This window comes from Glycine max, chromosome 8, assembly GCF_000004515.6.
Source record: "Glycine max cultivar Williams 82 chromosome 8, Glycine_max_v4.0, whole genome shotgun sequence".
Classification (NCBI taxonomy): domain Eukaryota; kingdom Viridiplantae; phylum Streptophyta; class Magnoliopsida; order Fabales; family Fabaceae; genus Glycine; species Glycine max.
The window spans coordinates 40,856,364-40,884,299 of record NC_038244.2 but is presented as its reverse complement, the minus strand read 5'-3'; the positions used below and the strand labels follow the sequence as shown (position 1 = coordinate 40,884,299).

Genomic DNA, 27,936 nt, shown 5'->3' with positions numbered 1-27,936 from the left:
TATATAAAATTCAAAAAATATAATAAATATATAATTTGAATATTTCAATTTATATGATTTTTATGTATTATAATGGATTAATATAAAATCTGCATTAATTGAATTATTTTGAATGAATAAATATGAGGGCACTATCTGACATCACTCCATGAAATAAAACCTTCTATATATATATATATATATATATATATATATCTATATATATATATATATATAGATATATAAACACTAAATTTTGATTTTATTATTAAATATAGGATAAATATTCAATTTAGTCCTTGAGTTTGCAAAATGCTGACACTTGGGTCCCTGAGTTTTAAAAAATAAAGTTATGTCCCTTAATTTGTAAAAAGTACAACAAATTCATCCCTTTTGTTAACATAAATGGCAAAGTTTACACGGCATCATTGAAACATTTTGATAGTCATAAATTTGTTGAATGTGCTGCTGACAAGGATGGACTAAATTATCATCTGAAATTTCGATGGACCAATCTTTTAGCTTGGACATAATTGTCTCCTCTCTCTCTTCATGATCTCTTCTCCTTTTGCGCTTCTATGTCAAGGACCACAATGGCAATGACACGATGGGAGTGCCATAGACATGATGCGACGATTCAAGGAGTGACACTGTCCTTATGAAGGAGGTAGTGTACGCACGGTGGAAGGGGAAAATAGAAAGGTGAAAGAGGACGCTAAAACAAAAGAGCGCCACTGCCCGAAATCACCTTTGATGGCGATGAATAACAACACTTATGTTGCTCTGAATAAGCGCCACACCCCGTAGAAGAAAGACTCCATCTTTTCCAACACCCTCTTCTCTTTTTTCTTTCCATCTTTTTATTTATTTTAGCCCCCATCTTTTTCTTATCCCTATTGCAAACTATGACAACCCTTGACAATACCCTGGGCGACGTCGTCTCGAAAACACCCTCCTTTTAAACCGTCAACATTTAACCTATCTTCTCGGACACCCTCACCTACCCTATCTTCTCTGACACCCTCACTAATGAGTGATTGGGTCCTCCACACATAAACAACACAAAAGATAGATTCTTCTAGAAATTGATGAACTATTCTTTTTTGTTAACAAAACAAAATGCTTTGCTTCCGTCTCCTTTTCCCATGACTACATTTGCTCTCATTGTGTGATGCCGCATCGCCCCACTGAGCTCAACGACAAGGACACCCTCATTGTGCGCCTCCACAAGTTCCGCCGCAGTCCCCATCTCTCCTTCTTCGCATTCATCCATCAATATCCATACTTCCATACTTTTTTTTTTCAATTCCCAAAATAACAACAAAAATAAATCAAAATGCTTTTCTCAACCACAACTAGACCTGCAAGCAAAATTAAAACCCAAACATTTGAAAACTGACCCATTGGATCTTAGTTGGAAAAAAGGGGTGGAACTACCAAGTTGGTGGCAGTGGTCTTCAGCGTGGCGGTGCTAACGAAATTGACATTGACAGAGGAATAAAAAATGGAGTGAAAGGCAAGGGGAGGTTGTTGGAGTGAGAGGAGGAAAAATAAAGTAGATGAAAGGGGGAGAAGATGAGGAAGAGAGAGAGGAGACAATTTTTCCCGACAAATTGGTCCATCAAAATTTCAGACGACAATTTATTCCATCCAAGTCAACAACACACTCAGAAAATTTATCATTGTCAAAATGGTCCAATGATACCACATAGACTTTGTAGTTTACATTAACCGAAGAAATAATAATTTATCTTATACATTTTTATTTAGTTTAATCATTTATATGTTAAAAAGTTTAATTTGATTCTTTATTTTATTTTTTATTCAATTTAGTCACTTAACTTTTAAAAATTTATTTTGATTATTTATATTTTTTTTCAATTTGATCATTTGATCCATTTAAAATTGACGTTGTTAATCATTTTATAATGATTTTTTTGTCAAAACTGAAATAGAGGGATAGGGAAGAAAACTGAAACAAAAAAGTTCATTTTTAAATGATTAACAACGTCTATCTTGAATAGACTGAATGGTCAAACTAAACAAAAAAATAAGATAAAGAATCAAACTAAACAAAAAACATATGATAAATTATCAAATATAATTTTTGAAAATATAAATGACTAAACTAAACCAAAAAAGATAAATGACCAAATTGAATTTTAAAAAAATAAAAGATCAAATTAAGCCTAAAAATAAGATAAAATATCAAATAAATCATTTAATATTTAATTTATTAAAATCAGAATCATATTCAATAAATTTTCACCCGGTTTACTTATTGAAATTGTAGCCATGCAACTTTTGCATAGGATATCAAATGATCATTATTTACTTATGCACAGTACAATGTTTATCAGTTTACCCACCATAACCTCCGTCTTGCAAGGTATGGGACTTGAGTACTATAAGAAGTATGAGGTTCTAGTGTGGGATTTATAAGGCTTGAACTCTCAAATTACAGTAATTATATTTTGTAATGTGATTCTCGTGAGATTCTTATAAGTTTTCTTCACTACTACAAAAAAGCTTTTTTACGATGCACTAACTACGACGCCTAACAAGGACATGTCGTTGAAGGATACACGGTGGCATTGTGGTAATTTTTGTGAAAGCATACAACGATGGTTATTTAATAACCACCTTCAATAATGAGTTTAAGGAGTACAACTACAGGTTGACAAAGACCATCGCAGTTAGTGCGGTTATACAATGACGGTTTTTTCATATTGACCATCTTTGAATAAGCTTTTAAAAATTTTCGTTGGCTACTAACTTTGTAGCTACCTTCATCTCAAACGCACGCGCATAACCTAGGTTGTTTTGTGCTTCTTCCCTTCATCATTGTCCAAGGTATTTGTGTGCTCCCTCAAAACCCCGTTACTTTTCTGTTTGTCTTGGAGTTTAATTCTCTCACCCTCATGGATTTTGTGCTTACTTTGTGTTTACAGTGACCCTCGAAGTCATGCTTTGACTGGGCCATGTGTCTCTTCAATGAGAGGATCCTCTCATATTGATCATAAGCTATGTCTTTTCGAAGCCCCATTCCCCGCTCAAGCTCTTCTATGCACCGCACCATCCACGAGATGGAGAAGACGCTCGTCGAGTTCTGTCTTCTCCATGATTACCAGCTCCGCCACCTCGGCCCAGCTGCCAAGATCCTCACCCTCGACCTCTCATCCAGGAATGATCTATGCATTAACCCGTGGGTTCTCGTCGTAGAGAATCGTGACTTTGTGAGCGCCGATGCCGGAATCTGACCGTGTCGTGGGTTCGGGTGGTGGCCACAGAGAATCCCAGCGTGCCAGGGTGTGAGTTTTTTTAGCAGTATGAGAGGGTCGGGTCATCTGCGGTTCTGCCTCTTGGGCTTTATACATCACAAGTTGGGGCTTTTGGTTTTCTTACTCCTTTTTTTATGAATAACATTTCAGCATCAACTGTGAGTTTCTTCCCTTTTTATGCTTTTCCTCCTTCATCAGCATCATCAAAATCCACAAAAGTTCTATGTTAACGTCTTCTTTTGATCTCTCCCCCTAGTGTCTAATTGATTAGCAAGCATTTTTGCATATGGACACATAAGTAGTGGGAAGACATACACCATAAGTGGTATAACTGAATATACAATGACAGGCATTTTTAACTAAATCGAAAAGGTAGGTGAAATATGAACATGTCAATGCATTACCTTGTCTTTCTCAAAAACCTTTTTTTTTATTTGGTTATTCCTTTTTATAACACACGGAAAGAGAATTCATGTTGAAGTTTTCGGGAATTGAGATTTATAATGAATCTATAAGGGATTGGATCCATTTTACATAACTTATTTCTTTTTGTGAAGGTAAGGAGGGTTTGAATGGTTCGTGCTTCAATAGAGTTTCCTAGACTGAACATTTTTATCTTTTTGTTATATTTTCCTCTTTAAAAATTTTTGTCCAGCTAGGGCTAATTGCTTAGTACTTATCGTTCAATTGATTGCATTTTTGCAACTTAAAATGGTCATTTAGTCTTGACTTGCTATTAGTAGGAATGTTTTTTAAAATTTCAATATAAACCAAAAGTGGTTTCTGTTTAAAACCACCAATTATGAAATAATTAGTCTTTTCTCCATTTTGCAAGTTGCTACTATTGTCCTTCTTTTAAGCTACTTTAAATTTGGATTCATGACATGGTGTTTTAGTATTATGGCTTGATTTTAATCCATTGGTGGTGGGTGGACGTTGTAAGAAATCATAATAGTGACTAGTAATTGCCAAAGGTTTGCAAACTTGCTTGAGGTTCTTTGTTTTCTTGCAACTGGCATACTATTTTATTGGTCTATTAGGAATACTAGTCTTTCACCACTAGGTCTCAATTATATAATAATATATGATACAAGATTTATAAACTTCTAGACAAAAGGACACATACACAAGTCCTAGAGACACCCACTCAAAAATAAAAAAAGATTTTATTATGGGGTCTAGTTGAAGTTTTAGATTGAGCCTTATTGTGCTTAGCATAGCTAACCATTAAGTGACACTGACTAGTTTTTGATGTTTGTGAAAATTATTGTCTGGGGTGATGATTATGGACATTTTGATAAACTCTTTTGATTTCATATCCGTGTTTCCCTTTAAATGAGTTTATGTCATTGTATGTATAAGATGCATTGCCTTCAAAGGAGATGAATCCTACTGAGAAACATTGCAAACAAGCATATATTGTGTTATGCCTGGGTACAAGGTAATAAATTATCTTTGAATGGGATATCAATGAGTCCTACATGATCAATTTTCATATCTTTTGAACATATTTTGCTTTGCTATATTTTTTTATTTGATATATCATGGCTAAAATCTCAATGTAGTTTACAAATAACTCCAACATGCAACTTGCGTTTGAAAGCACTTCGTGGTGGGGGTAAAGTTGTTATTGTAAATCTCTAGGTATGTTTCTCCTTTTTAGTTTCTTAGCTAGCTTCTATACGTTAATTTAGTTTGACACCATCTCCTAAATTCTAAAATGAAGTTATCTTTGATGTTTTAAGAGGTAGAGACCTCTTATTTTCTACTCTTTTTTTTTTTGCTAATATGAAATTATAATAGTTAAGAAAAAAAATGTTAAAGTTGTTGTTTTTGCTTTTAGAGAACAATAATGCTATTGCTCCATTTACTAGATTAGCAATTGAAATCTATGTAAGTTCGTATTTAGTTCATTCTCTCTTATTGCCTAAAAAGGGGTCATTGGACCCCAAGGATCAGCTGTTTACATCAGTTGGCACATGACCTCAAGGTTTGGTGAGTTTACACTAGGAAGAATAAAGGTAGGAATGGCAGAATGTCGAGTTGATAGAGAGAGAAATAAAGAATAGGATTGTTACTGATTTATGGTTTGTGGTAGTATAGGTGGGAATGTGGGGTAATAGGGGTATCACGTGGAAAACATTACGATAGTTCTGAATAGAGTGAAATAGCTCTCTGTAGTAGCTTGAATCTGTGAGAGTAGAAGAGTTCTTCCATTGTATTACTTTTATTAATTCTCAAACTTAATATGTACTCATTTCTTCTTGTTGAAGTAATTTTTGTTGCATCCAATTGCGCGTTTCTAGTTTGATCCTTATGATTTCCTCATTTGTCACTATAATCATATTTCTTGCTAGTACTATGTAACAAATCTTTGGCTTGACTATAATGATCAACTTATGCATGTTGTAAACGTAATCGAGAGTGCCCCAATTTACTAGTAGTTTGACAAATCCAAAATCAACTGTGATCAAGATAAACCTTAATCATAGATTTTTTCTTTTCCATTGTTTTTGTAGATAAGGTATTTGATCTGAATCCTTGATCATAGATGTTTTCTTTTCTATTGTTTTTGTGTTTTTTCCCCTGAGATTTTTGTATTAAAGTTTACACTGATGTTATTGTTGTGAAAAAGCACTGATAGATAGCCAATGGTAGAGACAAGTACATGTATTCAAGTTGTTTGTATTATGACTTGTAGTGTTAAACACTTAAACTAGAATTTGATTCATTTAGATTTCAAGGGAGTTGTATGTTATGGGCCTTTTCTAAAATAAACACAAACAACAGATACTTGGCAATGTTTTATCCTTTAATTAAACTTTTATTGACATAACTTGTAACCTTTTTATATTAATACTGCAAAAATTATTATCTAGTATGAATATGTTTAATGTTGGTGATTAGGGTAGACATCGGTGTGCACATTACTTGCATTCCATGAGAAAAACATTAAAAATACTATCATGGAGCTCTTTTTTCCCATGCTTTAATGTTACTATCTCATACATTATTGCTTCCTTTTTTTAAGTACAAGATCTCGCAGACCAAGAATATTGAGTGTCCTAGGATGGCAATCGAATATAGATATTTTAGATTTTTTTCAACTTTTAGACGTATGGGATCTTGTATTTAGTTGTTTTCACTTCTAAAATAGGGACTTAACACAAAGAAAAAAAATTATTATGAAATAAACACAAAGTTGAATATTTATTAAGAATAAAAAACATATTTTAACTTTTTTTCTATAGTATTTATTAGGTGAGCTAAAGGCTTGTAATTTTTTTCTGAAGGCTAAAGGCATGAAAGTTGAAAATGTTTTGTAACCACAATCAAGGCAATTGCTTTATGCACCACCTTTTTGTATAGAAAATTAATATTTGCTGAGTTTTTTAATTTGCAAGGGAATTATAGCATGGTTATTTAATGTACCTTGTAGTTAGTGGCATTTCAAATTAGCATGGTTATTCATATATGTATTGCACCAAATCTTCTTACTAATGGATAAATTTCTTATATCATGATATAATATTTATTCAACTGCCGCATTTAGTCATAGTACTACTTTCCATATTCTAATTCTATTATCGTTTAATGCCATGCTTTTGTATTTTTTTTTTCTCATAGGCATATACATGAATAAAAAATAGACTACTGTTGACATTAGCATGAATCGTAGTAACTTGTGCTTTACTAAATACATCTTCCTTGGTTACAAGATTGGATTGATCACTAGTTGTTTCCCCCGCCCATTATTTTATGAAGTTGTGAATTCTTTACTTCATCTTCAATATAAATCTGCTATTAATATTTTAGCAACTTAAGTTGAATATGTGTGAATGAATATCACTAGATGAGGCATGCAGATGCTTATTAATATTTCGAGGAGGACAATTGCTTATGAATTCTGACATTGTCAAGCGACACTATGCATGGGGCAATTTGAAGGTTGTTGTTAGATGTCTCCAATGACTCGTTAGGATTTTCAAGTTTATGCCATTACTGTAAACAACAGTCACAATGCTAATAATATGGATAAATTTGATGTCCTTGTCTCTCATTCTCTCACAATTACATCTTTGCTTATTTAACTTTCACTGGAATGTGAATGTAAGTTGTTGGTTTGTTTGCTCAAGTGACCTGCGTTTCTGAGTTGATCTCCAAGGCTGTTCAATAAGAAATTACTCGTTCTATATGTTTGGTGGGGGTGCCGTAAACAACGAGTAAAGTAAAAAAGAAGAAAAAATATTTGATAGGTTGTGTTTCAAATCAAAATAAGAAGTACAGACATTCGTGTGACCTCATTCATAAAAGTTTTCTTTTTGAGAGAAAAGTGAGTTGTCAAGAACAAGAGTCATTTGACTTAATCAGTCAACTGAAAATCCTTTAAATATTTCTCGCCCTTGAAAATTCATTTTCGAGAACCTGCACAGTTTCTTTCATTTTTTCCTTGCTACAAGGTCATGACAAAAGACAACAATAGATACCTCAGAGCCCTACACTGGGGCAATGAGAGGCACCGTGCATGAGCCTCAAGCAAACCTAGGAGTAGATTAGAAGTTCTTACCCGGTAGGTCGAGAACTCGAAAGGGTGGCCTAGGCAAAAATTAGGGTAATAACAAATATAAAAAGAAAAAACAATCAGAGACATGTTATTAAGGTTTTGTCCCAAAATCCAAACTAAAAGTATCTAGTCAAGATTTGAAATGACACATGATCGTGTTTCAACATCCCAAACACTAATTTATCCCTTGCTATCCCTTCGAGCCAAATCATATTTGTTTTCTAAAAACAACACAAAAAAAACAAAAACAAAATAGGAACTACCGCTAAACCGGTGGGAAGAGCAATGCAAACAACATATGCATGAAGTTGGGCAAAAATGAAAGGAAAAAGATAATAAAATCTGCCAAAAGCGAGTGAAGAAAAAGAGAGACAAAAGATCTCCCGATTTTACAAGGAAGGCACAAAAGTGCAATAAGGATTGATGTATAAGACAAAAAGAGTAAATCCCGACCCAAGAGTTGAAAGAAACCAAAGTACAAGCAAGACTCCCAAGGTTCTTACTCAATATAACCCTCAAAAACTCTTTGAGTCTCTCTAATCCTTTCTTTCATAGCCCTCTTACCCCTGACCATGTTACAAGCCCAATAAAGCCTATGTGGATTAAGGAATGACTAATTTTGCTTTTAAGTTGGGATTCTGGAATGAAACCCGCACACGCTTGTGATTGTTGAATTGAGAATCCTCGGGGTTTCGCACTTGCACATTTGAAAAGAAAACTCATTCGACCAAGAGCTCGTGGAAAATACCCAAAGACAATTGTGATAGTAGGGGTACATCTAATGTTAGTCACTTATGTAGACTCCTTAGGATTCCTTTTAAATCCAAGGGTGACCTTTCTTGTATAAATTCTTTTGGGATCAGCCCATACCATCAAGTTTCAGTGGGATTGACAAACCCTTAGCATCACTCTACGATCTTAAATCGGGAAAGTTTCATTTGGTCACATACCAAAGTGGGACTATCCATTGCCATCCTTCATTGGGGCGCACGATCGATCGCAAAGCCTTATGTTTTCATGTTGTGCAGAATAATCGAAGTTTTTAAAAAGAAAAGGGCAAATCCTAGGATCAATATTTTGGTTGATTGATTAAATGTCAAATGGCTCCATTGCCAGCACTCCAAAATTGTCAAGTGACTAAATCAAACAAAACATACACTCTGAGGGAGTCCCTGAAGAGATTTGCAAAAAGATAGGATGAGGTCTGATGAGTTATCACCTATTTTAGAAAGAAACAGTCAATCTATGTTTTCCACAAAAAAGAAAAAAAGCAAAAAAATCAAATCAAAATCAAAATCACAAAAATAGGAAAGAATGTCATGAGCATTACACAATTTTCATGATTCAAAACCTTTTGCATTACTAGCATTTCAAGATGAAGGTTGCATGCATCTGCATCCCAAAAATCATGTTCATATTAGGCTATAAGTGCGTAGATTTCTCTTTACATACCAATTTCCCAAATCTAATGTCCTATCTTTTAAGTTTAGGATGAGAGGTCTTCTCAAAGAGTCAATCTCTTGCTTTCTAATAAGGTTGAGCCCTTTGGTAGTAGTGCCTATTGGCTTATAGGACTTAACGTCCTTTGCTTTATGATTTCACTGGACTCAAAGTCCTCGCTTTTATCTTTCACGGGACTCAAAGTCCTCGCTTTTATGATTTCACAGGACTCAAAGTCCTCGCCTTTATCTTTCATGGGACTCAAAGTCCTCACCTTTATCTTTCATAGGACTCAAAGTCCTCCGTCTTTATGCTTTCATAGGACTCAAAGTCCTCTGCCATTTACATTTCAAAGACTTCAATGTCTTCAGTCATTTACACTTTCAAAAGACTACAATGTCTTCATTTACATTTCAAAGACTTCAATGTCTTCAGTCATTTACGCTTTCAAAAGACTACAATGTCTTCATTTACATTTACAAGACTTCAACTTCAATGTCTTCTGTCTTTTACACTTTATAATACTTCAACATCTTCTATCTTTTATAGGACTCAATGTCCTTGTCTTTGTGCTTCTTAGGACTCAACGTACTCTGTTTCTATGATTTGAAAAAAAAAACTTCAATGTCCTCTTATTTTTTTCGATTTCACTTCCTTGGTTTCCGCCAGTTGCCCAATCGAATAACAAGGTCGCTCGAACGAAATTAGTGTCCTTATCTTTACTTCCATTTTATTTCCAATAAAGGATAAGTAAAGAGGGGCAACTGTCATGCTTTAATTTCGTTCGGGGATTATCGTTCATTGATCTTTTGATCCTTACTAGTTGACTTATGGTGTTGAATGCTAGCTACAGTGCAAAATAGATGATCATTCAGTGTTTTGATCAAGAATGCAAAAAATACCAAAAAAAGGGGGCAAAAGGGTCTTTTCCTTGGTTTTCCTGGACCCTAGCTCGCCTAGGCTAGCCTCTGGCTCGCCCAGGCTAGCCTCTGGCTCGCCTGGGTCACCAAATAGCGTCATGGCCAAAAAACTAGCTCGCCTGGGCACTAAGTTTCAGCTTGCCTGGGCGAGCTGCAATTGCCCCAAAGTAACCCTTTGCTTATAAATAGGCATCCTAGGGGTGTTTTAAGGGGCTCCAAGGGTCAGAAGTGGAGAGAATTGAGAGCAGAGAGAAAGAAGAAGAAGAAAGAAGAGGAAACGAGACCGAGGCGCTACCGAATCGCGGCCCCAATCATTCCTTACTTCGTTTCTTTTCTGCATTTTTCGTGCGATTGTTAGTTATTTTTATTTTTGAGAATTGAATATGATCTATGTATCCTTAGGGGTCCCCCTTGTTATTATATGCACATTCATCTTCTCCATTTATGATCAACGATCACGTTTTTCTTTGTAAAGTTGTAAAGAGATCTAATAAATAAAACCAAGATAAAACCAACTCATAACTAACTTTTTTTTTTAATCAAATATCACTTGGGATCGTTTCAAGGTCCAATGCCTTAACGATTCTCTTCGCTTTTCAAATTTAAAAGATTGTTTCAAGGTCCAATGCCTTAGCGATTCTCTCCATTTTTCAAAATTTAAAACATCGTTTCAAGGTCCAACGCCTTAAATGATTTTTTGTTCGCAATTAAAATGAATCTTTCAAAAACATAAAAATCAATTTAACACACAAACATTCAGATTAAAGAACTACGTAGGTCTGAATTTCTCATCGCACCTGAGGATACATAGGAGCAAGGGCAACACCCTTGTCGACCCAAAAAAAAATATCAAAAGGAAAAATACACAATTTTGAAGTCATGTTTTGCACACTCGATTAAAGGATGCCACCCCTTGTGACGAGCGCGTGGGGTGCTAATACCTTCCCCATGTGTAAACAACTTCCGAACCCTTATTTTCAAAATTCACAGACTCTCTTTTTGGTTTTTCTAACGTTTTTCTCAAATAAACGTTGATGGAGACTCTGCTCGTTTTCTCCCTAGGAGACGAACGCTTTGGCCTATCTATTTGGCCTTCGCCTTCTTGTCATAGGGTAGGTTGTGACAATACATAATAATCAATTAGTCTTTATTATATATTGTAATTCTGAATTTCATTGTTGATAATAACTAGTAATGGAAATTTCCACTCATAATTTATTTACAGCCTATCTTTAGATCCATACAGTAATGTTAAACTGGACATAACCATGGTTAGGGCCGGAGTCTAGTCGAACTGATGAGTTATAGTGTGTAGTGACAAACTGAAAATGGCTAAGAGGCTAGTCAATGTGAAAATGATGTATTTTCATTGAAAAAAGAAAAAGAGAAAGAAAATCATAAGATTCAAATTCAATAATGGACTGCTTTTTCACAAGTGGTGCAACGAGATTATAATTACGATTTGTTAAGTTACCATTCTACTCATCAAAAATTTGAAATTTTGCTTAATCATGAAGGTAATTTTGCACACACATGATAATGATATGCATTTTGGCCTGAACCGATAAATCTAGAATAATCCTCAGATGTTATAACATTGTTTTCTAAAACAGTTCTTATCTGGGACCGTCTTAGAAAGTCTTAAAAACCCTTTCTAAGACGGTTGTCAGTTAACAACCGTCTTAGAAATGGTACTTTCTAAGACGGTTCTTATTGGGACCGTCTTAGAAAGTATTAGAAAATATCTTTTCTAAGGCTTTCGAAGACTGTCCAAGATAAGAACTGTCTTAGAAAGGGTACTTTCTAAGACGGTTGCTAACAACTGTTTTAGAAAATTTGACTTTTTTTATGATGATTGTTTTATAACTGTCGTTAAAGATTTCAACTTTCAACAACATTTGCTATAAAGATAGTTTGTAACCGTTGTTGATTACCTTTATTAACCGTCGTTAAATGTTTTTTTTCGCAGTAGTGCTTCTTCAAACTATGCCCAAGGAACTCTACACAAAAGGAATAATATAGTAACAAATATTTAAGGATTAATTTGATGTTGAAATTTTGAGAAGACCAAACTAATGTTTTAAACCTTTTTTATACTAGTTTGGTGTCAAAAAATTTTAGACTAATGTGATGTTAGCTTAATCATTAAAGATCAAACTGAAATTTCTCACACAATTTTAGTTTTGTAATTTCAAACTTATTCTATGAAATGCCCAACCAACTTATCCCAGTAAGTCATTAAAATTTAATAGCTTAAGTAAGGGGAATTTGAGACCAATGGATTCAATATCCAAGAGCTTGATGATTGAATGCACATTTAAAACTCAACATCAAACCAGATCAAATTGGCTGGAAAAAAATTGGCTGGAAAGAAATAGAACTCTATTTACAATAAAATAGCAGCAAGAACCCCAAAAATTTATAGAATTACACCCATTTAGAAGCAGGTGGTAATGAAATACTTAAAGGTTAACTTCAGATTCCAGACAATGTACATTATATTAGTAGTATCTAAATCTTTCTGATATCATATTTGATCGTATCTCAAAAGCATGCTACACTTGTTGAAGCAAAAAAGTGAAGTCGCTATCCAATCGGTATGCATGCATCATGTTTACCTAAAACCTGTAGACAACAATTATGGTTTTCTCAAATAAACTTTTTGCACAGAAGGTGATCATCCAAAATTCACACCTTGGTCATAGTAAGAATCCACTGGAAAGACGAGAACAAAACAATGGCTGAACCAATCAATAATGTATAATGGGTTCAATCAATATTCTCCATTTGCACACTTCTTGCACTGGCAGTCCACTACCTTCGGTCTACCGTGTTAGTTTATACCGTGAACATAAAGTGACTTTTCTTCACTCTTCACTCTTCAGGTCAGGACTTTATTTGTTCTTCTTTGCCTGGGCACTTGCTTGGGAAAGACGCGTTCAAATAAGTTCACACTTCACACAGTCACACTGTTTAGTGTTTAATTTGAGCATTCTAGTATTGGATTTAATTATTTTTTTTTTCATTTTCTTAATGGATGATTTTTGGTAAATTATGTTTTAGACATGATTATTAAAATCCGATCGGTGGTTAAACCTTGAACAATCAAATCAAATTGGTTGTAAGCCAGCAAAGTTGATCAAAAGTCATTTTTTTGTTTTAAATTATATTTACTTATTTTTTAATCTCTGTATAAGTTAAATTTACTTATATTTATATTTATGTCTAAACAGAATAATTGTTAAGGGGAGAAGCAAATTAACACATCCCATATACATATTACTCTATGAAACTTAGGTATCCTATAATATCTAAATCCCTATTACAATGCTAAACTGACAAAAGTTACCGATAAGAACTAAAAAATATTCACAGTAAGGAAATATATTCGATTTAAAACAATTTTTTTGCAAGGTCTAAAATCAAATAGAGCTATATTTGTAGGAAATTAAAACATACATAAGTTTTAAAAAAATTGGTGACTATATATTAGGTTTCGAAAATTTTCTTTTGTTACTATAATTTCAAAGTATCTTGTAATCAAATTAGTTTTTTTTCTTAAATTGTTTTTATTTTTAGTAATGAAAAGAAAATTATTCTATAACGGTTAAAATTTTTATTTTTAGGTAAATATAAAGATACTATAAATAAATATTGAAAAGAAGAGGGAGAGAGGGAAATTGAAAAAAAAAAACTAAAATAGAACTGCACTTGCTACTATGAAAAAAATAGGATGTTAAAAGAAGTGATCGAGAGAGAAAATAAAAATTGAATAAAAAATAGAGAAAATTAAAATGAAATTAGTTAATTAGAGTGTAACGAGTAAAATAATTAAAACAAATTAATTTGTCATGAAATTTAATTTGCCCTATAACATTCTAAAATTTAATTTGTCATGAAATTAAATACTCAAAAATCATTTTTTGCATAACTTTATTTTAAATACAAACCGATGATTTTAATGAACCAAATTCTTTAAAAACCTAATATTTAACGCCGTATATAAAGACAATTCAAGAATTGCACTCAATTAATCAGTATATATACATGAACACTAGCTTCCAAATTACGTCAACCAAATAGCAGAATGTTACATATAATGATTATGAAAAGAAATGAACGAAGATATGATGGACTGCTACACAAGATGAAAGTAATTCAAGTTTATTATTGTTGGTCGTTTATTAGATGATAATTGATAGTTGATAGTTTTAGAGAATTGTTTTAGAAAGAAGGCTATGTCATTGATTTCTTGGATTATTAATTACAACATACCAATTATTTATTTATAGGCTCAAGTCACATACCTCTCAATGGTGGTGAATGTTTCTACATTACTTTAGGTCTTTCTAGAGTTTTCATGATAGATTGGTATCATGATAGTTCTACATTCTTCTATCTTATACATACACTTGTAGTTCTAGATTATTCTACTATATTCATAGACATTATAGTTCTAGATTGTTCTACTATATTCATACACACTATAGTTCTAGGATATTCTACTATTTTCATACATATTATATTCAAGAATATTCTAGAAATTTGTAGCAATTTCAACACTCACTCCTCCTTGATGCAAATTTCTGTGACTCCGAGCATAGCTCGTAATTCTTCAAATCTTGGTCTCAGAAACGCCTTCGTGAATATGTTTGCAATTTGATCTTCTGTTTTGCAGTAGTCGAGTTTGATCTCTTTAGTTGTTTCAGTTTCTCTGATAAAGTGATACTTGATTGCTATGTGTTTTGTTATGCTGTGATGAACTGGATTCTTTGCCATTGCAATTGCTGATTTGTTGTCGCAGTTGATTTTAGTAGGCTCATCTTGTTTTTCTCCTATGTCTTCAAGTATCCTACGAAACCATATAGCTTGACTCGTTGCTTCAGCAGCTGCCACATACTCTGCTTCTGTTGTTGATTATGCTACTGTAGCTTGCTTCTTCGACTCCCAAGAGAAAATTCCTGATCCTAGTGAGAAAGCATAGCCAGAGGTACTCTTCATGTCATCTGCCGAACCTGCCCAATCACTGTCAGTGTAGCCAAGTAATTATGAGTTGGTTTCGGTAGTATACCATATATCGAACTCTTTTGTTCCTTGTAGATACCTCAAAATTCTTTTTCCTGCTCCAAAGTGTATTTGCCTTGGGCTTTGCATGAATCTTGATAGAAGACTTGTAGCATACATTATGTCAGGCCGTGTAGCTTGAGACTTGATGTAAAGTGTAGGCTCACTCTTGCTCCTCTTGAATCCTTGATCCATGAAATATTGATCGATTCTGTTATAACATGCTCGAGGTGCTTGCTTCAAACCGTAGAGTGTTTTTCTTAGTCTTAACACTTTGCTTTCTTTGCCTTCAGACACGAATCCTTGTGGCTGCTCCACATAGATCTATTCTTCAAGTACGTTGTTAAGGAAGACGGATTTGACATCTAGTTGATGGATACTCCATCCTTTTTGTGACGCAAGAGCTATTAGAGCTCTTATGGTATCAAGACGAGCTACTGGTGCAAATGTCTCATTATAGTCAATTCCGGGTTGCTGTGAGTAACCCTTAGCTACTAGCCTCGCCTTGTGTTTCTGTATGGTGCCATCAGGGTTGAGCTTTGTCTTATAGACCCACTTAACACCAATGATATCTTTTCCATGGGGACGATTTACTAACTCCCATGTGTTGTTTTTCTCGATCATTTGTATCTCTTCTTCCATTGCCTTGACCCATACTTCCTGCTTTGACGATTCTTCAAAGCTTCCAGGTTCAAGTATGGCCAAGTTACTCGTCTTGGAGTAGACTCTGGTAATGATAGTTCTTGATCCTGTTGTTGTGGTGGAGGTGAAGGTGGTTCACCTGGGTCTTCTTCCTCAGCTTTTTCTTGAGGTAGTTGAGCAGGTATAAGAATATTCTTCTCCACTTTTTCTTCATCCCAATTCCAAGAAGCGTACTCATCAACTTCAACATCTTGACTGGTAACGAGTTTCTTAGTTTGCAAGTTGTAGACACGATAGCCCTTAGAGATATTGCTATACCCAAGGAAGATACCTCGTATAGTCTTGTCTTCAAGTTTGTGCCTCTTCACGTCTGGAATATGAATGTAGCATATAGATCCAAAGACCCTTAGGTGCTTTGTTGATGGCTTCTTCCCGTTCCAAGCTTCAATTGGAGTCTTGTCTTTTATAGATTTAGTTGGACATCTGTTGAGTATGTAAACAGCAGTGTAGACTGCTTCAGCCTAGAATGTGTTAGGTAGTCCCTTCTCCTTGAGCATCGATCTAGCCATCTCCATAACTGTGCGATTCTTTCTCTCGGACACTCCATTTTGTTGAGGAGAATATGTGACTGTAAGTTGTCGCTCAATGCCTTCATCCTCACAAAATCTTTCAAACTTGCGAGAGGTGTACTCTTTGCTGCGATTACTTCTTAGTACTTTTATCCGTTTTCCACTTTGATTTTCAGCAAGGGCCTTGAACTTTTTGAATATTCCAAAGACTTCTGATTTTTCTTTTAGAAAATATACCCATGTCATTCTAGAGAAGTCATCAATGAAGAGTATGAAGTACCTGTTGTTCTCATGTGATGGCGTCCTCATTGGTCCACAGACGTCCGTATGTATCAGCTCCAATAGATCTTTCGCTCTCCATGCTCTGCTTGTTGAGAAAGGAAATCGGTGTTGCTTACCAAGGAGACATCCTTCACACACTTCATTGTTCTCATTTATGCTTGGAAGATCTCTCATCATGTTCTTCTCATGTAACAACTTCAAGGCATGTGTGTTGAAGTGGCCAAATCTTCGATGCCATAGCCATGAATCATCAACTTGTACCTTCATGGTAATGTTTGTTGCATATTTTAAATTTAGAGGGAAGCTTCTATTGCTCTTATTCATATTTACTTGGGCTATCTCAGACCTTTTATTTTTGTTGTCTAAGATTTTGCATACACCTCCTTCAAAGTGAAGTGTGTAGCCTCTCTCCATCATTTGGCCAATGCTTAGAAGATTTTCTTTTAGGCTGGGAACTAGTAAGACATCATGGATGAGTCGTGTACCTTTATCTGTCTCCACCATGACAGTGCCTTTGCCTTTTGATTCAACCACACTTTCATTTCCCAGTCGAACTTTGACTTTGACAAACTCATCAATGTTTTTGAAAATAGTCTCATCCTTGGCCATGTGATTGCTACATCCATTATCCAAGTACCAGCTTCCTCCTTTTTCTTTTATTGAGTCTTGAGTGGCATAGAACATACATTGTTCTTGATCATGCTCCTCTGCGATATTGTCTTGATGCCTATTTTTGTTGCGACAATTTTTCTCTACGTGTCCGAACTTCTTGCAATGGTTGCATTGTGACATATTACGGAACCAACAATTTTTCTCTGCGTGGCCTTGCCTTTTACATATATTGCATGGAGGATTTTTATCTGTTTTGTTCTTAAGGAAATTCCTAGAACCTTCTATTCTTCTAGAAGTTTTTCTATAATTTTTCTTTCCTCCATTTTCTTTGTTTTGGGGCTGAAATTTAAACTTTGACTAGAAGGCATCTTTGAATTTAAACCTTGTCACCGCTTGTTGCAAGGTGAACAACACCTTTGAATTTTTCAGTTTATTTTTCTTCAACTCTTTTTCTTGAGATGCATTAAGAGCTGAAGTATCCGCGGGAACAATGAAGCCTTCTTCTACTATGTCCCATAAATCTTGGGATGAAAAAGATGTTTTCATTTTAACACGCCAGAAATCATAATTTTCACCATTGAAGATAGGGACAGAAATAGTTGACGATTGAGTAGTATTATCCATAGCTTAGAAAAAATATTATTGGAGTGGGTTAATAGTACAAAGGAAATTTTTGAAGTAGTTGGGAGGATTTTGGAATGGTAGGTAGGTAATATAACTACGCCCAATGTATGACCGAACGTAACTCTGATACCACCGTTGGTAGTTTATTAGATGATAGTTGATAATTGATAGTTGATAATTTTAGAGAATTGTTTTAGAAAGAAGGCTATGTCATTGATTTCTTGGATTATTAATTACAACATACCAATTGCCTATTTATAGGCTCAAGTCACCAACCTCTCAATGGTGATGAATATTTTTACATTACTTTAGGTCTTTCTAGAGTTTTCATGATAGATTGGTATCATGATAGTTCTAGATTCTTCTATCTTATACATACACTTATAGTTCTAGATTGTTCTACCATATTCATAGACATTATAGTTCTAGATTGTTCTACCATATTCATACACTATAATTTTAGGATATTCTACTATTTTCATACATATTATATTTAAGAATATTATAGAAATTTGTAACAATTTCAACAATTATCAAATGCTACCCGGGTTCCCCCAAACACTTCATCAGAGAGGATATACAGTATAATATATTTCAAAAGGCTCTTCTCATTGAAGAGTTTGAGGGAACACTAGGTGACACCTGATGTGTTATGTATATGTCCTTGCATGAAAATGGTGTGTGGCTAACCCCACTATTTATAATGGTTTCTGCTCTTTGCATTAAGCTGCAAATGTTGCTAATGTTCATGGGAATCAATGATGCGAAAGGTGCAAGCAAGTGAACCTGGACGCAACATTGGTTCATAGAGAGTTGAATTGAAGGATGAGATATTGAGAATATTGCAAGGACAACCGATATCGAGTGGCCATATGCTATTGTACGTCCTCAGATTATATAAAGCGATCCTTTTATGCTTTTTTCTGAACGCATAGAGACAAGGGTTAAATGGAATCTAGTACGTGAAAGCGTGTTCTGGTACGTGAAAGTGTGTGAATCGTTCAACTTTGAAGTCACAATATGAGTCTTCATTGTGATATATGCACTGATGCAGACGCATCTTTGATATTAGAATGCTTTTGCCTTTTGGCCACTTATACTTAGAACAGAACCATGTTAATTGTAGACAACTCTTATTAATTTGACCCTTCGCTTGTTTTTCATTTATTTTTTGGGGGCAATGGAAAGGTTTTTTGATAAGCAAATAATATTAAAGTGAGTACAATACAAAGAATATTCAAACCCATTTACATTTATACATCAAATAACTGTAGATGTAGTACACAAAGAGAAATTAATGAATGATGTGATTTTTATTCATAAATTTCATTTTGTTAATGAATTTCACATTAATTTTATGCAATAATAACATATATAAGAATGATAGTGATCACAAAATTCCTCTTTCTACCTGGCATCTACAAAAGTACTTACACTCCTTTTAAATTTAATTAAATCTATAACTAAGCTCAATTTTTTTTTTATTTAGACTAGTTAACAAATAGACATTCTTTGTCTCGTGTCTTAAATTATTAGACAATAACTACTTGTAATTGTAGATGATTGTTAAAAGTAGTTAAATGGTAAATTAGAAATAGCAAATGTGTATATAAAATGAGATAATTATTTTTATTAATAGCTATAGATATTTAAGAAAAATAATAACTATTTAGATTGTAATAATGATTTCTGATTAGTTTTATTAGAATAATTCTTTATTTAGATTCATATCAATATGTCTTCGGCATATAAAAATGAACTAATCACTTTATTCTGTCCAACGATGATATCATAACTTCTGCATATGAATAACTGTTCTACCAAAGTATAAGCTGGAATATGTCTATGTAAAGGAAGATATATAGAGTACGTATATCATGGATCATGTATATGTTGCATTACTGACTTTACAGTAGTTTTCTTTTTCCGAGCTACACGTGACTTTTATTAGTGTGAGTTGTGAAAACGACTGAAAGGGATTGAGAACTGATCTGTTAGCTTTTGAAGGCTAGAGCTTAGAATCACTTTACCACCAACTAACCCAATTTTGTCATTCAGAGCAATTAGGATCTCTCTTCAGTCTTTCCTTCTTAGCAGATATCATGACTAGGTTCAGTGTTACATACCAATTTTTTGTGAAATATTTTCCATGTCCACATAAATTGATCCCCATTGTTTAGTTAATTATCAGAACATATTTCTCCCCTATAAATAGAATCCTTTGCGTGCTTTGTCTAGCCATGAAGCATGACTCAGATCAAGATCAAATGTTGGTTGTCTCTTGGAGTTCCTCTGAACACTTCACACGTGGGACTAGAGTAGTGGTATTGTATCCTTTAGATCATAGAATAGTCCTCATCATCACCAAGTGAAGTGTTTGGGGGAACTTTTAGGTACAACTAACACAAAATAAATAGCAAGTATATCAACCAATTCATTTCATTACGGGTAAGGCTATTTGTTTGTACATTGAAAACCAAGAAGGAATCATATTTCTTTTCATTGAAGTGTTTGGGGAAACTCTCGTCTGTCCAACAAAATTCCGAGGTCCTGCATTGACATTTTACATTTCACAATTGATTATGCATAGTGCATATTAGCTAACTTACAAAGTATAAGTTTTTATTTATTTATAAGAATTAAAGACTGATATAAAAATTTTTATAATAAATCACGCAAATTCTTTTCAACAAATTAGATTCTAATATCGATTACAAGTTTATATTATTATTATTATTATTATTATTATTATTATTATTATCTATAAATATAATGGTTTTAACTATTATTCTCTCCACATTCTTCCTTGTGATCTGATTCCATTATCTATATATGTCTATTGCTTGATGAGGTTTTGCACATAACAAGTTTCTTGCATCCCTTTTTTGTTTACTTTACTGAAGAGTTTAGCTTTTTGCTTTACATGTTTATGAACCTTCTGCCTGCCTACCCTCCAATTCTGACTGGTCCTATTTTCCGTTTCCAAGGTTTAAATTTTGGACGTAGGTCTCTATTGTCATTTTATCAAATTCAATTGCAATCTTAGAAGATAATTAAATTGCAATTTCAATTTCACTTGAGTGTTCTCTAATAATGTCGGTTATTCCTACTTCTTTGAGATGATTATGTGGGCAGGCCAACCTCTTTCCGTGAATTACCTCTTCATCAATACAAAAGTATAGGTCCTTAGCTGCAACAAATTAGATCAATGTAAATATAAATTATCATATAAAATTATTAAATTATGAGTCAACGTTTGAAATTATATATAGAATTATGTGGTACTTACAGAAATCTAAGGGTTCTGCTATCTATCTATTCTGGAAAATTACAAATGAATGTGGCTAATGTGATTACAATTGTGATCACAAAGAGTCTAAAAACTCTGACATTAATTACAGCCGAAATTCTGATTACATATATTACGTAGTTTTTAAAGAGAAAAAATTGTTTTATTTTTAAGTTTAATTTAATCTTTTTATTTTTAAAAGATTCAATTTGATTTATAATTTATTTATTAAAATCAACTTAATTCTTTTATTTTTAAAGGTGATCATTTAGGTCTTGTACTTTTTATAATAAGTTTAATTTGTTCCTATCTTTCTACCGTTAGCTCCAAATATTTTTAAAAAAGGAAATCAAATTAAACTCATTTTAAAAAATAAAAAACCTAATTAAAAATAAGAAATTAAATTGAACCTAATAAATAAATTAAGATGTCAAATTAAATCTTTTAAAAATAAAAGAATCAAATTGAATTTCTAAAATAGATTAGAGAACCAAAATAGTAATTAAACTTATTTTAAAACCTTGGTATCAGTCCCGAAGATTGATGTTACGAAAAACTTATGCACATTAGTCTTTTGAAACTACTTATTTGAGAATAGCATAGTTTTCATCCTATACACATGCTAAGATGCATGTTTGACTATAGAAGAAAGAATAGAATACAAAATGATTATATTCTAGAAAACATTGGTCTAACACCAAGTGAAAAAATAAGATGACGGAAAATTGATTAATGTAGTTTGAGACATATTTAAAGAAAACCACAGGAGACATTGGTGAGAAGAATGAATTATAGCATTGGTTTTTAATTAGTCAGGTGAAGAGAGAGAGAGAGATCAACAAAGACTTTGGGGATGTATGGTTGGTTGTTTCTCCTCTTACATAAGTATTCAAAACTTTTTTCCTTATATTCTTGCTTTGGAAGCGACCAAAGAGAAATGGTGGTTGAACCTTTGGATTGAGTGTGACTTTACTTTGGTCTTCAAGTTTTTTCTAATCCCGCTATTATCCCTTGGAAGCTGCATAAAAGATGGAAAGCTTGCCATTTTTTGTAAGATCTAGTTTTACTCCTTTCTTATATTTATAGAGAAGGAAAGTTTTGTGTGGACAAACTGACCAATCTCAGTGTTTTGTCTTGCATGTGATTCCTTTACTTGATGGGACTCGATTCCCGTTTTTGTTAGGAACGAATTTTTTAGAAATAGAATGTTTCTTCAGCATTATAGGTTTTGTTAAGTTGTTGTGAATTTTGGTATAATCTCCCCCACTTTGTATTTCTCTTTTTCTTCCAACTTAATGTTATTCAAGACAGGTAAGTTGTTGTGGCTCTGGGGTAAGTTGTCTTTGCTGGTAAGTCCTCCTCCTTAATTAGCACATCTCAGCCTTAATTTATTTAAAAAAAGTTGTCCAAGAAGATGTAAATTGGTAAATCAAACGGTCATATTTTTTCCTCTCTTTTTTAATCCATCATTTAATTATTTTATTTACGTGTTATTTTATAATTTCAAGATGATATTGATTACTATTTTATTAATTAGTTTATAAAAGAACAAAGACAAATAATAGTGTTTTATAAGATGTTAAAGTGATTATATATGTTTCTAATTCTTGTAAACATATTACTTTAAATTGGTTTCGGCTATATATATTTTTGTTTGGTTTTCATCGATCCCTACCTTTTTCAAATGTTTGTCTATCAACTCCTTTGCAGCAACCAAAGCAACCCATAGGGGAAAGGAAGATCAATTCACACATTGTTTTCAAACATGAATGTTGCAGTAGTGCTTTCACTTCAACTGAGCAATCTAATTTCCAGCAAAAGCATTTTGGAGGATCGATAGAATGAACTCAAGAATTAGAAACTTTAAACTTATTTGTTTAGAATGTTGTTTTTTGTTACAATTTGTTTAGATTCTTTATTAAGGCTCAGTGAGTATATATATATATATATATATATATATATATATATATATATATATATATATATTATGTATTAGTTGTGATCATCCTATTTGTGTTGTGTATATGGTTGTTGTGTTTGTTTTACAAATTACACGGAAAATAATATATTAACTGTATTGTATATGATTGTTGTCATCATCCTTAATGACGTGAGCAGTCAATAGACAATGTTTGTTATGCCCTCTATTAGTGTTATTATTAGATGATAAAAACTAAAATAAAAAATTTAAAATTTTGTAGAAACTTAAACAAAAAGGTTATTTGGGCCTAAAATTTAATATGTTAGTTCTTTCAAATTCCTGACTCTTGAGAATTGTGAAGTCTTTTATCTCTTGAGGTTCCTGAATTAAATGAAATAAATGCTTTGCATAAGAGTGATGGATTTCCTCTAGTTTGTAATCATCATATTAGAAATAATTAGGGGTGTTTGGTTTGGTTGTTTTCTGTTTTCATTTTCACTGAAAACAGAAAACGGTGATGAAAATGTGTTTGGTTTGATTTCTGAAAACATTTTCAGTGAAAATGAAAACAGTAAACAACTAGAAAATGAAAACAAAAAATTTTCGTTTTCAGTATTTTCAGTTGAGAACAGAAACCTCATTTTGGTTAGAATGAAATTGCGGTGACAATAAATGTAGTTTTAAGCAAATCTAAAAATACAAAAAGACAATAAGTCAATATATCATAAATTTTCAGTATTTTTGTTTCATGAAAACAGAAAATAAGAAATCAAACCAAACTTGTTTTCAGAATTCAAATCTTTTGAAAATAAAAACAATTTTCAGAAAATGAAAATAGGAAATGAAAACAGAAAATGAAAATGCAAACCAAACACACCCTTATTATTTTCAACTTTTTTCTTTCATATCTTTCTACTTTCAAGTCCTTCAATTGATGACAAAGTCACTTGAGGCACTTCAACTTTCCATAACTTAATTATTAGTTACTCTCTTGTCACGTTATAATTGTTATGTAATAAAAAACTTTGATACTAAAATAATTCTCATTTTTGTTTTTAATATAATATTAATTATTATTTTTTCACTTATATTTTTTATATATTAATGATTAATTACAAAATTTAAAAATAAATTAATGACAAGATTAATTTTATAAAATTATTATTCTTTTTCATCTATTTATTATTTTTTTCATCGATATAAAACAACCTAAGGCGACAACTATTTTGAAACGGAAGAAGTAATATATATTGTAACATTCAGAGAACTCCAACCATTCATATGGAACCCTAATCCTTTCTGAAGTGAAGTGCCTGTGCTTGGAAAATTTTAAGAAGTTACAATATCACAAGGGAAAACATGGTGGGAGCTATCATATATATGGAGCTCTAAGCTGATGATCTTCCAACAATCTAAAGATATCAATCTCTTCTACAATTTAAAACTCGTATGTAACTGGTTGACATTACTCACGTAGGCCGTATATAAGGACAAATTTTAAGTTTCACTTAATTATTAGTATATGAACAAGCTTTGGATATTCCAAATAACATCAAATACCTAAATATCAGACGTTACATATGATTTTTTTTATATACATATATACATCACGTTCATATGATTACGAAAAGGAATGAATGGAGATGGAGTGATGGACTGGAACAAAATCAAAGTAATTTAAATTTATTATCGAATGCTATCTGATGTGTTATGTATGTCCTTGCATGGCCGCAAAGTAATTTTTTTTTAAATTGAGGTCCACAACAATAAACAATAATTGCATGGCCGCAAAGTAATTTTTTTTTTACTCATTGCGACCGCATCCCAATCATAATTACAGTCACTTTTTTTTTTTTGTAATTATCCACATGTAAAAAGATGTTTTTATTCACTGCAATCACAACAACAACTGCAATTTAATACCTGCACGGTTGCATTGCATGAGAACATGTGTGGCTAACCCCAATAAGTGTAATAGGTTCTGATCTTTGCACTAAGCTGCAAATGCTGCATTTGTTCATGGGAATAATGCAAAAGATGAAAGCAAGTGAACCTGGACGCAACATTGATCCATAGAGAGTTGAAGGATCGAATGAGAATAGTGAAAGGACATCCGAAGTCGAGTAGCCACATGCCATTTTGCGTTGTTGTCTTCGCTATGTCCTCTGAGTAAAAGCGATTGATTTCTGAATGCATACAAACAAGAGCTAAAATAGAATCTAGGTGATGCACTGATGCAGACGCAGGAAGCGAGAATGCTTTGATTCTTTTTTTCTTTGATATTGTTTGAATGCTTTTTTGGCTAGGCCGAACAGAACCACGTTTAGGCAACTCTTTGACCCTAGTAACATTTTTTTTAACATTTTATTATTAAATAAAAAAAAATTCACTTAAAATTGAAGATTAATTCAGTAAATCATATTGTACCACTTTTTGTTTAATGAGTTTTATTCCTTAATCAATAAATTTCACATGAATTTTATTCAATAAAAAAAGGTATAAACAAGCTAATCATGTATATGTATTTTTTAAGCAAATAGATTATATGTGCAATTTTGTTTACCACATTGATTAAATAAGTAAAATAATAAAATATATATTATAAAAATCATAGAAGAGCGTAAAAAAATTATAAACAACACATACAATTAGGTAATTGAATTTTATAAATAAAAAAGTAATAATACTCACAAATTCATAATATTCCTATGTATAAGCCATCTACAGAGCGCATACTCTATTAAACTATCCGGTTGATCCTTGATCCTAGCTAGTCAGATATTTAAGACAAACAACGATTTAGATTGAAATTATGATTTCTGATTTTGTTAAAATTATTCTTTTTTTTAAACATACATCAATACATGACTTAGGCATTTAAAGTACCAATAAAATACTCACTAGTTCATATATTGAAAAATCCTAAACTTCGGAGTAATTGTTCTCCCAAAGTATTTTTGCATATGAATATGTCTATGCAATGCAAGAGTGTATGTTTTAGGAGATATAAAATTAGTTGTGATTAAAAAAGAAAAAAAAATTATGAATTGAATCTCTTATACTAATAATTAATATTTGTTGATAGAAAAACAAAAACATTATAGTAGTTTTCTTTTACACAGCTTTACACGTGACTTATATTAGTGACTGAGATATTTAAATGACTTAAAGGGATTGAGAATTGATCTTCTGCTAGCTTTTGATGCAAGAACTTGGAATCACTTTAGCAAGCAGCAACAAACCCAATTTGTCATTCAGAACAATTAGCACCTTAGCAGACATGCTGACCAGGTTCATACTAGACACAAATATTTTGTTAAATATCTCCATGTCCACATAAATTCCCCATTATTTAGTTGTTCTCTAAACACATTTCTCCTCTATAAATAGGATCCTTTGTGTGCTTTGCCATGAAGAATGACTCAGAATAATTAATAATGTTGGCTGTCTCTTGGAGTTCCTCTGAGCACTTCACGCGTGGGGCTAGTTCTATTCAATATTACCATTTAGATAGAATAGTCCTCATCACTGAAATGAAGTGTTTGGGGGAACTTTTGGGTACAACTAACACGAAATAACGAAGTATATGAACCAAATTCATTTTATTATTGCTGGTAAGGCTATTTGTGTGTACATTGAAAGCCAAGAAAGAATTGTATTTCATTTCATTGAAGTGTTTTGGAAAATCTCGTTTGTTCAGCTGAACCCCACCCAAGGTCCTGCATTGCCATTTTACATTTCACAATTGATTATTGCACAGTGCATGCTAGTGAACTACAGCTTACAAGTTTGCAATTATTATTAGGGCTTATTATCTTTTTGGTTGCAGAACTTTTTTGAAATTTTAGTTTTAGTTTTTCTAATTAATATTTTAACTGGTCTTAATTCTTCAATTATTTCTTCATTAAAATATTTGATCACTATCATCAATTATCACCGTATGCGACAACCACTTACATGAGTTGCAATGGGTATTTTTTTTTGTTAAATTATATTTTTAATCCTTTATTTTTTTATAAAATTTACTTTTATTCTCTCAACTTTTTTATAATTGATCTTAGTTCCTCATCTTCTTCATCAAGAAATTCACTTTCAATCTCAATAATTTTTTGCCGTCTCAATCCAACAATTATGTTCATCATTATTTTTAGTTCTCTCATCAAATATCAACAATAAGTGATAATGTTGCACTCACCATACTTTTTGGGCTACTAGTTTGATGTAAGAGTAGTCAGGTGCTAAAATATTATTGGTTCGAGATATTATCTAGCCATTCTAAGGTGCTACTAATTATTTGGCAGTGTAAAATTGCCAAAAAAGAATTTGGAATTTTTAAGAAAAAAAATGAAGGAGATGTAATAAGCAAAAAATTAGCTAGACATGTGTTCAGGGATGCATAAAATTACAACAAGAAGCATAGAGATCGAACAGGGGAAAGGAACAATTACAAATTGAAACTTCCGTGATGTTCTTCACACTCTTCCAAAGCCTGGTGGTCTCTTTCACTCTCACTGCCTTGCTTAGAGTTGTTATTTTCAAAATAGAACAAAAGTAAGCCTAACTAATACTTTCAGTATTCTATTTATAATTAATAGAAAAACTCTACTTGGCTTGAAATAGGCATCTTTTGGGCTTTTTTCACACTTTTCCAGCTGAGCACCTGTCTCTGTTGCAAACTTCAACAAAAATTGTGAGTTTTGCCAGGGAAATATGCCACTGATTAGACAAAATAGAGCAAAAACTCACATC

The 27,936-nt window shown here is 32.7% G+C and overlaps 2 non-coding genes across 2 annotated transcripts; both read left to right on the top strand.

The window, feature by feature from the left end:
* The first annotated feature begins 20,249 nt into the window (after window positions 1-20,249).
* MIR395G (microRNA MIR395g) lies at window positions 20,250-20,377 on the top strand. The gene has a single exon (NR_126699.1). It is a non-coding gene; the product is annotated as a microRNA MIR395g (primary transcript).
* A 6,253-nt stretch (window positions 20,378-26,630) lies between these two features.
* On the top strand, window positions 26,631-26,752 carry MIR395F (microRNA MIR395f). The gene has a single exon (NR_126698.1). It is a non-coding gene; the product is annotated as a microRNA MIR395f (primary transcript).
* Window positions 26,753-27,936: the final 1,184 nt, after the last annotated feature.